The sequence below is a fragment of the Pithys albifrons genome, chromosome 14 (assembly GCF_047495875.1).
Source record: "Pithys albifrons albifrons isolate INPA30051 chromosome 14, PitAlb_v1, whole genome shotgun sequence".
NCBI lineage: Eukaryota > Metazoa > Chordata > Aves > Passeriformes > Thamnophilidae > Pithys > Pithys albifrons.
In genome coordinates, this window is record NC_092471.1 from 13,622,279 (window position 1) to 13,634,672 (window position 12,394).

The following is a 12,394-nucleotide window of genomic DNA, read 5'->3' on the forward strand; positions in this document are numbered from 1 at the left end:
TACTTACAATCCAGTGCTACTTCAGGTAATTTATTATGCTGAATAGATTCTGTTTCTCTTTCCACTGAAACATCTGAACTTCTAATTTCAATTTTAAATGCTAGGACTTATCAACTCATGATCTTCAAATCACAATGATAGAGATGCTTCAAAATTATTTTAATAAAGTACATTTTACAAGGTAGCTTGCTTTGATTTGAGATTGAAAACACAGAAAGCAGTTTTTGGGTTACCTAAGGATGTAAAACAAGATGATCTTCATTCTTTGATACCATTACAAAGAACATAAAGAAAAGGTCAGCAAGATACTATAATTAAACAAATATGAGCAAGTAAATTTCAATAGTGACTTCTATAAAACCAACAGTATTTCCTTCTTACAGCTTATAGCAAGGTCACTGTTCAACTGAAGGTCTCCCCATCAAGAACTTCTGCTAACAAATTATTAAAACACTGGACCTTATTTTCATACAATATGAGGGTAATGAGAGCAGGATCAGTCACTCTTTCCTTTTTACCCTTATGGCTTCAAACAGCATGGGAAGCACCAGGCAGATTTAGACCACATGTTGGTTCCACAACTGCCACCAATAAATACTTGCTTCTAAAACCCTTAATATTGACTTGCTAGTATGAGAAGCTCCTTATCTTCCATTGGGAGCCATATGTGCAGGATGTGTTAACACTAAAAAAACCCTCAACATAGTCTGTTGAACCAGCAAGTTTTGATTACTATTACAGCTGGATCTTTATGTGCTAATTAGTTTCACAAATTCAACATTTGCACGTTACAGCAGATTCCTACATAGGACAAACAACAAAAGTCATAGGCAGAACAACTAGTTTTGGTTTTCTTGGCTTTTTACTGCTGGACTCCTCACAATCTCTTTCTCTTGTTTTCAGATAAGTCTATTGCCTTTCAACAGATTATTTTTAAGAATTTGGTAAATAATTGTAAGAATTCATTAAATTTCAATAGTTTCACACACCATTTCATGTTACAAATGCTACACACAACCCTATTGGGAGATGGCTACATGTATGGCTACTTAGTTATAGACAGCTGGACAACAGGCCAGAGCACTGACAGCATCTCAAGGGCACAGCCAGCTCAGACAGACCCACCGTGCCCAACCAGGAGACATCTCTGCTCCAGGTGGGCCCCTCTCAATTCAGCTCCAAAGGTGGGACAACAGAACACAGCTTTGCTGCTTGGAAACACACCTAACTAGCAAATCCTGCTTAAAAAACCCAAACAAACCTCCTCAACCGCCCCCCCCCAGCATTATGTGACTAAGGCACTGCATTAAGAAGATGCACCCTAAGACCTTCTTTTCCTGTGAATTCATAGCTCCCTTGGGATAAAAGGCCATCCAATATGGGACAATTCCACTTGTTTTCTAATGCCCTCCTTTTCTATCTGTATATTGGAATAGGTCATCTCAGACAAACAGTGTTGAAAATATGTTCATTAATGCTTATATGGTAGTTTTATAATTAGGTGTTGAAGGATATCTAAGGACTGTGAAAGACATGGTTATCATTTTTCTGTTAGATCTAATTTCTGTTATCTCCTTTCTTGTGATTAGTCACCAGGTTCTAGCCCCAAAACTGTTCTGCTGAGCACTGCTATCTACTTTTTTTTTGCTCTGTGTTTTAAAACAATCCACTTCAGCTCAGGTCTAGACTGCCACCATCAGCATTGCTACATCTCCCATTAGGCAGCTACAGCAATGATTTATTATTCAGTGACAGCAATGTGGCAGAAGTGCTGGCGTTATGTTTCTTAATATCTATTAAGAGTTCAATAAAACAATCTGCTGAAGATCTTTTTGTTTCTCTGACAAAGACATTTTCTACAGATAATACAGCATATCACACAGTAGTAAGTATGAATCTCAATAGGAAACTTACATGCTTTATTTCAAATCTGTCAACATTTTTCATGTAGCTCCAAAAAAACTATTCATTGCACTTTCCTCCCACAAATTCTCCAAATTAAATATCCTGAATACAGAAAATACATTCTAAAGACTTTGAATGAAAAAGAAAGCAAGTGTTAATAAAGGTAGAAAAGCATGTTAAGTTTGTCTCAAATCTCACTACATTTTCTTTCACTCTGCATAAAATAGTGTGCTACACTAATGACATAATTCCAATGGAGATAGATAAACATTTGCATATTGGTTTGCATTCTACACACAGCTCATATACCTGTACATGGGCCTGGGAGGCCTCTACCCTCAGGACATGTATATTCATAGTTTGCAGCATCATCAAACACATTAATCAGGTACTACAGACATCATACTCTGATCTAGAAGCCACAGAAGTACTCATGAGGAAACGGACACTTCTGTCATCCAGGCAGTAACTATAAAAGAGGAAATTATCATTCAGCAGTAGGGAAATTCACAATCACAAAACTTAGGACTTCACAGGAGTAGAAGCTACAGTTTTGATCTCAAAGATGACTGTCAGCTTTACTACATTCAGAACAAAATGCAAGAAATACAAGAAAGCCAGGGAAAATAAAAAAACAAACTCCAAATTCGACCCTTTTTGGGTCCAGCTAGAATCTTCATGCATTCTAATCAGCCATATGAAAAGAACCCACAACAATTCCAGAAATGAGAACTTTGCTTTGAATATTCATCAGATGTTTGTCATCATAGCAAGCATCTGTGATTTCTCATTAAAGGAACATCTTTTTACTTACAGATATGTCATCAAAAGGGAGTTTTCAGATACAAGTGACTTACAATATAGTGTTGTTACTGTCTTTTGTGATTTGCAGAGTCACAGTTTTCTGTACCTCAACTTTCCCATCTGTAAAATGAAACCAATGAAAGATATTCTGCTCAGATAGCATGACTAACATGTAATTTAGAATTCTCAAATTCAGAATTCTAAACACAGCTTGAGCTCTTGAACAAGGACTACAATCTAAATAAAGGACCACTATAATATTCTAATTTTCAGCAATGACCAGCCAACCCACAAATATGAGAGTTACTATGCAAGTTTTGTTCAGAAAGTAAGAGAAAAAATCCCCCTTCAGGAATGGGAGCATCATTAAAGACTACCAGCAGTTTATTGAGGACTCAGGCAAAATACAAGTGCAGTTATATTAACTGTTTCTATTTTGAACAAATCCTCGAGATTTGTAGTGAATTAACCATAATATTTCTTTAATCTTTGCCTATTTCAACAAAGGAATTTTAAAAACATTCTAGTAACATATTCCTGTTTGATTATTTGTTTATTTATTCTGACTGCCCTATCCCTGAGCTCATACATCTTCAAAGAGGGGTATGCCCCAGTCTGTATTCATATTTTACACATTCAAGTGTGCTGTGACAGCCAAAACTTGTTGGGAACTGGGAGATTCTCCCTTTCACACAGGCAGGATGCTGGTGATTCCCAGAATCTTGCTTATGTGCAAGGCAGGAGCTTCCAGCTCCAAATAAGATCAGAGCTCAGAGGGACCTGGCAGCAGCTGCTCCTCACAGATGCTTCTTCTGAAGGAGCCACAGCCCTCAGGTCTGAGCTCCTGTGCCTCAGCTGGCTCTGCTCTGTGCCCCTTGCACAGCACTTGCTTATACAGCACCTTCCATCCCTCTGTGGGAGGTTGTTAATCCCTGCTGTACTGCTTTGCAGTGTAAATTACAATTTAAGCTTAATTTTCTTGAATTACCACTAAAAGTCTATAGCAGAGAACTCTTTTAGTCTAGGATTTAGCAACCTTCAAACCACGACAGCGCCCTCTCATGCAACCTTCTATCCTTTTTCAATATACTTCTAATTTAGTGATGAAAAACCCAGAAGAAAACACTTAAATCTCTTCTTATTCCTAATATGACCCAGTAACCACAATGGTTTTTTTTCTCTCCTTTTTTTTTTTTCTTGAGCTACCTATAGCTCTATAGTCAACAGAAAAATGATTTCTGGAACTCTGACACCGGGAATTTTCAGCTAAGAGACCCCAGATAAAGCACAAGTTGTCCACAGCTAAGATATTTTTCTTTATTTGATCATCACTTTTAGCAGTAACAGCCAATTTGTCACTAAACAACAAACTACCTGTGCACTGAGTTTGCATGTTCCAAATCCAGAAAGAGGCAATACCTTGAACTGGAGTATTTTTTTTCCATTTAAATCCTTCTTTAAGTCATTATTTTGCACTTTGACTACAATCACATGGGAATAAGTTATTGCAGTAACTGGTGTTTAGCTTAACATATTGATTTGGGATATTTCTCCCTGTTTCATATGTATATACATAATAAATTAAAATACCCAAGAATGATGATTAGGTGGGACAAAAATATTTGAAAAGGGCTCAGAAATTTTTTTTTCTTAATTTACACTTTCTTTCCAAAGGAACATAGCATATCAGGACCCTTAGAAAAATCATCCATCGCTGTTATACATTTTAGTGGATTTGTGATGTGAAATGCGACTGAACAGTCCACACTAAGGCTGACTCAGATGGCTCAGACATACTGAGCCCCGTATTTTACAAACAGTTTTTCAGACTGTGATTCACACACACGTAGATTATACACAAGATGTGCTTTTAAAACCTTCTGTTGGCAGCTTTCTTTTTAATGGCCATCAGGTTTGTCATGCTTTCCATTTTCAATAGCAACACTAACTACCCAAGGCCAGTTACACTGTGCCAAATAATTACCCAGATGAGTATGAAAGCAAAATGACAACACTGGACAGAGAATATAACAGGGAAGTTGCAATCACAAGGAATTAATAACTATTTAAATTGCTGAAAATTATGGCTTCTAAATTAGCTAAGATATTCCAAAACAACAAAAGCAATCTAGACTTCTTAAGTTATTTTTGTGGATGTTTTATAAATTTCTTTAGAGAATTATTGCATTGAAATATTTTGACCAATTTCTTCAGAGCTGTCCGAAGGTAAGCAGCACAGAGACTGATCATGGGACAGTCTTCTACCTTAAGCTTACAGAACAAGTTCAGGTTGCAAGAATTAGAAAAACTACTACAGAGCATGATACATTTTAATAAAAATGTTAAGACTCACTCAGATGAAGAACTAAAGAATTACTCCAGTCTAAAGAAAAGCATATGATACTAGAACAGTGAAGTAAAAAAAAAAAGGTAATTAATGATTTTCCTTGCAAACAATAATGTTTAAAAAACCCAGATACATTCATAAGTAGCAAAAATAAAAAGTATACTAATGAATCAATCGTTTGTTGCTCTTCTAGACTGGCTAAAAACTGACATGTTGCAGAACTAGTTGGGAGTGGGGAAGCATCCACTCTTTGGAAACACACCAGTACTCAGCAGCTTTTTGTTTATTCTCTTGTTTATGAAGCTGCAGAGGAAATTACCACCTGTCTCTGGTAACTGGCAATTACAAGCAAAAAAACCCAAATTAGCTACAATAACTGTTACCTTACTCAAATGGAAGTAGGCATTTAGCAAAACAAGTAGAATAAACTATAGCAACAAGTTCCTTGGGATGCTCAGTTTCTTTATGCTTTTATGTTTTCTTTTTGTGATGTACAGCCATTTTAAACGTGATACAAGATTTCAGAGATGATAAATAAGTAAATACTGCAGTGGCTTCACAGTTCTGCTCTTTCTCATCAACACAATTCCATAGCTCCTGAGGTTAAAACTGGTTTGCCTTTAGATTTTAAGCACTGAGCATAGAAATAATTTATATGTGGAAATCAAAAGTTGCAAAACTTTGTTAGACTTCATTTGCCCTGTGCCATTTTCACAGCCACTACTGTCTTCAACATTGCCAAAACTGATATATCAGACTTCAAGTAGGTTTAAATATTTATATCTAGAACTGCTATTTTCAGGCTCTGAACAGATTTAACTGCATTTAGTTTTAACTCTGGTGATTTCTACACACACTTTGAATTCAAGTATGCCAGATGTTTAAATGCCACAGAGGATTATTATTACTCTTTCATTTATATATTCCTTATGTATGCAGATGTTAACAAGAAAGTAGAGAAAAGACACTTCCAGAGGGGTAACACCTCCTTCTGATGAGACTCATAGCAGGAGATTTGATGATTCTGAGTGCTAGATACAACTTACTCATTTCACAAACTTCTGTCAGCATTCTCAGCAATGAACATGTAAATAAAAAATTTAAAAAGGTTCAGATTTTCAAAGGCTTAACTTATGCAACCACATTCTGAGATGTTAGCCTTTCTTTTAATGTTTGCAAAATGAAAATACTTACGAAAATTATGCTGTAAATTGATTGCTGTTATATAAAGGCTAAAAAAAATAATTAGAGTCACAGAATAGCTGGAGTTGGAAGAGGCCTCTGGAGATGATCTGATCCAACCCCCGTGCTGAAAAAGGTTCAGTTGGAACAGGTTGCACAGAAACACATCCAGGTGGCTTTTAAATATCTCCAGAGAAGGAGACTCCACAACCTCTCCCTGCAGACTGTTCTAGGGCACAGTCACCCTCACAGTAAGGAATGATAACACAGAACACAACTCAAACAGAATTGAAAAGGGAACATGCACAGATTAATCACAGTTTAAATTTGAGTTTAAATATGAACTTACACCTTTAAAATATTGAGCTTAATAAACTTAGGTTGAAAAAACCCTAAGACTTGAAAGAAACATGACCTTTAAGAAATTATAGAATAATATAAGAAGGTAGGAGAAAAAAAAACCAGACTAAGCAAAAGGAGCAGAGATACCAAAGGTAATAACCAGTGCAGAACTTGAGTTTACATTTTACAGAAACCCTGTAAATGAACATCACAGGGAGCTACTGGCACTAAGGTTCTGGACACACTCAAGTTTGCACCAAAGTTTGAATTCTCCATTAGAAAAGAACACTTTGACCATCCTGTTACAGATTTATCATTTTGGCCACACAGTTCTGACTCCCTCTTTCTTTACAAATAACCTCTAGAACTGGGACAGCAGTTGCCTTTCAACTTAAACTCTACTCTCAGTAAAACACTTGCTGCAAAACATTGACGACTCCTCTTTATCCAGAGTATCTGCAACTAATTTGTTGTCAGGTATCTCAGAGACATATGGTTTCTTCTCCCTTGAAGAAAACTAGCTTTTCTCTTTTTCCCCTTATGATTAAATCTCTATTGCTCTCTACTCCAAAAAACTGGCCTGCTTTCTTGAATTTGAATATGAAGACAAAATGTTTATGGAATTACCAGACAGTGTAGTTCTCTCATAACCTTAATTATGTGGCTCTCCAGACCATCAGGTTAAATTATTTTTGCTAATCTTAGCGTGCTGAGAAGCAGGACTTGCCATTCCCCGACAGGTGTTTGAACTTACAGGCTAATGAAACAATACAGGTGCTGCCAAAGAGTTGTAGTAATTGAGGGTAAGGCAGGACTAGGATTGGAGCTGGGAGTAGGAAACCAAATTAGACCTAAGTTAAGCATGTAGTAAAATAAAGCTCAATACAGACAACAGCAGTTCTTTGTTACCCAAATAAAGAACTGTGCCATAGTTATTGCACTGCACAAGGTGTCAGTGTCCTCCCTCCCTGCAACACAAAGAAACTCAATTATCTACAGCAGACACTTTCAAGTTGACTTTCCAGGTAAATTGTAGTTCATAGGACTAAAATGGTCTGTTGGCCCTGTTCTAATCATCACTATTTCTGACCTGGTGTGGGAGCAGCGCTGTCCCTGAGAAGCAGAGGAGGTGGCCAAAGGCAGGAAGGTGGTCGGGGCTGTGCCAGCCCTGTCGGTGTCAGCCCGGGCTCAGAACTGTCTGAGCGCTACCCAGGGAGGGACATCGGGACAGGCTGTAGGGGCTGCTACAGAGTCTACTTGCAAAGAAGGGTTGTAAGCCAGCAATTCAAACTTACTTTGGAAATTAAGATATGTTCAGCTTCTGGATAAAATGAGCCTAAATATTATTTTTATTTTTCCTTGATGATGGATGGGAAATCAGGTTCGTTTGACATCTTTATTAATTATTAAAACACAATAGGGAGCACTGGAGTGCACATTTAGATTAGCACTGCAGAAATAACTGAGTGCAGGAGGCTGCTTTCTCTTGGCAACTCTGCCCAAGGAAATGGAAACCTTCGTGTAAGTAGGAACATGTGACGCAAATACACTAATGAGGGCAATAAGAAAGTGGAAAATCAAGACACCTGACAACGAAGAGAGCATTTAAGTCCAACATATGCAAAAAGTTCCTGAAAACAAAACCAATCAAACAACAACAAAAAAACCCCAGAGAAATTATGAGATTGTGTACCACAAAATATGACCTAAGATTTCAATACACATATATAAGAAAAAAAATGCATAAAACAAATAATCATAAACAGATAAAATGGTTATTAATCCAGTGAACCCCAAAAAAGTCACTAATATTAGAAATATCATTATTATTAGGTAGAACAAGTCAGAACTATTTTTCAATCTTATATAGAATGCCAAAACTAGCTTTAATCATCACACAGCAAACCAATTGGTCCCAGATTTGGCTTTTATACACTTCTCAAATCATCACAATCATAAACATGCACATCAACTCTATACAGACATCTACATGCACATCTCTTTTCTGAGCTTTCATTTTATCTTAAATATTTTCAGACAGTAAGAACAGAAATACAATCTGTATCAGCTAGAAGCAACATTCTTTAGCAATGTCATTACCAGTGATATAACAACCCATTTATTGGTAGCTTCTCTAACACAGCCACTAATATTCCAAAACCAATCAATCAAAAATGACCAAAAAAATCCCAAAAGCTCAACTTAAGAAAACCTTCCCACTCAAAAGCCCCAACCAAAAGAGCCAAGAAGAAACAGAACTGAACTGACCCCTGATATGGAGGCACTTCTCTCAGGGAAGAAAACTCAGGGAGGAAGATAATTCAGAGAGAAAACTGCATTTTCCATTTCTATTAGTGTTTTATCAATAGTCAAAAAGTAATGTTTTAATTATAAAAGAACATCAGGACCAGTTAGAAAAAGCATTTTCTTCTGCAAATTCTTTTTCTTGTAGTTCTTGTCAGGAGTATCTTTTTTGGTTATTTCAAAATGGTGAGGCAATTAATTTTCTCTTCTTTCTTTAAGTGTCTTCTGATTAGATGGAATGAAAAGGTACTTAGCCAAACACAGTAGAAATTGGAGAATTCCTAAGCATTGTAACTGTCATATAAAGTAGATTTTTCTAAGGAAACAAAGTCATTCATATTTTATTTTAGCAGTGCAAACTTTGCAACTATTAGAAACGGCTCTAAATTACTTTTGAAAATTTGCAGTAACATCTTGCATCTGAAAATAGATTAAAATCTGAAGTTATTACAAAGCTGGACAGACTACATCAATTAGACGAAGGATACCTGCACCCTTTATAGCAGGTATGCAGGTTAATTTAAAATAAGTCTTCACATTTCCGAGGGCATGAACCCTGTTTGTAGACTCCTGGCCATAAAAAGGTGTTGATCAGTCTTATCTTTAAAAATGTTTTATGCAGCCACATACTGCAGCATTGCCTGTGGATTGGACATAATAATCAGCAGGGGAAGGAGAACTCATTACTACAAGCTCTCCTTCCCCTGCAGATTACCTCAGCATGGAGCCACGTATCTCAATCAAAAAAGATTGCTACAAAGAGCTACACAAGATGTTTCTAAATCAGCCAGCTTGGTGTTCAGTCTATAGCTACAACCTTCTTTTAACCTTCAGAAAAGCAGAAAGACCAGGATGGTCTCCGAATATTAGCAAACCCTAAGTTTGGAAATAAATCACTAAGCAGATACATCTCACCAGCAGTCCTGGCCTGTCCCGTGCTCACACAGCTGATGCCCAGTTCAAACACAAGCAAAAATAAGCAGCAAGATCTAATTTCAAGGGGACAAGGCAGGATATTTCATGTGTTGGGAGTAATGGGGGTTTAGGAGTGTCTAACACATTGAATAGTACCAAGAATGTTTAAGGGGAAAAAAAGGGCAGATTGTTTCCTTATATACATATTTAGCTCCTTTAAATAACACAAAAATATAAGCATAGCTGAAGGAAGCAAAAACATTTGCCTATCAGAAAATTTTAGACCCTACTTGCATAAGAGCTCCAAACCATAACATTACTGTTAAGAAAACCCTTTAATCAGAACACAATATTCTAGAGAGAAACAATGTTTGTCCTTTGTTCCCAACAAGTAAGAAAATCAAGCACTTGTGGCAACTTTTGAGGACTAAGGATACCACAAAGGCAGAGGCTGGAATGCAATATGAATTTCACTGAAATAATGTCCTAAATACACAGACACTCTCAGGTATTATGTATGTCCTATTTACTTCTGAGATAAATTATCATAAATAAATTATTCAAAAAGCCCAGTAATTGGCAACAAAAGGGAAGACAAAAATCTCACTGAGCTCTGGAGCTCAACTCCCGTGTTAATAAGATCCGTGTTGCTACTTTGCATCATATGTTGTCTGTCTTAGTGCATGGGAACTGATGACTCTTCCACTGCACACCTGCACAGGCAATGTGAGCAACTTCAGGTGTGCCCTCAGTGGAAAGGGACCGAACACGTATCCCTTTGCCAAAAATTCAAATCTATATACTCTAAAAAAGTTAATATCTCAAAAGCAAAACCTGAAAAGAGAGTTTTTGAAATTTCCACCTAGGCTGCAACTGTGTGACTAGAAGCTATTTTAAAATAGAATTTGTCTGACCCCAGAAAATGGATACTACTTAAGTCTCTCTCACAATTTATCTTTGTCCAGTTTACCTGGTTCCACATTTTATGCAAAGCACTTTCTCAAAAAGTGCTTGTTTATGTATTTTCTAAAGCCATTTATTCTGTCTGTATTCAAATGCTTGAAGTAAGAAGGCACTCAACTGCTTGATCAGAAAAAAACAAACAGAAAAAAACCCCACCTAACACAGTCAAACACACTGGATTTGTTCTTAATTTATGGCAATTTGTACTCTTTGTCCACTAAGTCTGTTTGTTTTATACAAAAGAAATGCTTTTCAATTTGAGTTATGGAGCTAATTCTAAACCAAGAAAGCAAGGCTTTCTTACATCACAGCAACACAGTTGATTTTCAAATGACACTATCTCCATTAATATTAGTAAACAAAGGATATTTTCCAGTGATTATTTTTTCTGTACAGAAACTCTGATACAGACAAGAAGTTAGATTTGATAAAACCGAAAAACAGTATGTTAGGTACCACATACCACTACACAGTTACTACAACACGCCATTACCAGAGGAATATGTTTGACTGCAAACAAATATTAGAGGCTGATTCCTCCACTATACCTTTTGCTTTCAGGATGGATATTGAATGTTGTCAGTGAATGCTGACTATTAAATAGTGACCACTCACTTCAAATAATTGTATTGAAATATATTTCATGGGTTATTAACAGCGAAATTTCAGTTTTGCTCTCCATATCCTGGAACATACTGCCCTGCATCTGTCCCTGTTTCTGAACTGAACCACAGCTGATCAAGTGCTTTGAGCCGATTTTGACCCAAGACACCCCAGCCCCCATTGCTGTGCAGAGTCCTGTAAAATCAGCTACTAAGTGAATGTGACACGGAACACAGCAATGCTTGCCTATCTAGATGAGATCAGACCTGAGTCCTCAAAAATGATGTACCAGGCATTGTTGTAGCTTCACAGAAAGCAGTAACACATCCTGTAGGGGGAATTACACAGTTCTTATTCTATCAAAATTAAACTTAGGGATTCCCTAAGAAGACCTAATACAGAAACACTGAAAAGAAGTGTGTGTTACAGAAGTGTATACACAAGCTGCAGACATTCCTGTTGTTGAGAGTATAATCATGGGAAGGACTGCACCAAGAATAGATCACTTAGGATTCGTTCGAGCATGTGAAAGCCACAGTGACCAAGAAACAATTACATGCATCCAAGATATCAAGCATAAGCTGATCATCTGTTAAGGTCAGAATGAGTTTTCTTTGTCAAATTCACTGCTGTAAGTCAAATCATTATCTTTTATCCTGAGAAAACCTACTAGTCAGTTTACCGCTCATCACACAGAACACATACACAAATATTGCTAATTTCAGGGCCTTACTCAGCTGCTCCTAGAAATTGTTTTGAAGTCTTCTGGTGAGTGTCACAAGATGTGGGACAAGGTTTTTACAAACTAGGTAAGCTAGTTTTGTGACAGGAGACTTTCAACAAAATATTTATTCACCATTGGTAGAAGAAAACAAGTCTTCTATTTATATTTCATTTAGAACTGTTAGGCTTGAGATTTTAAGTACCTTAGAGATTTTTCCTTAAATCAAGAAAAAAAAATCCAATTTATTTACATGATGAAACACAATGCAAAATCCTCCTATAAGTTACATGAGCGTAAAACAAAGC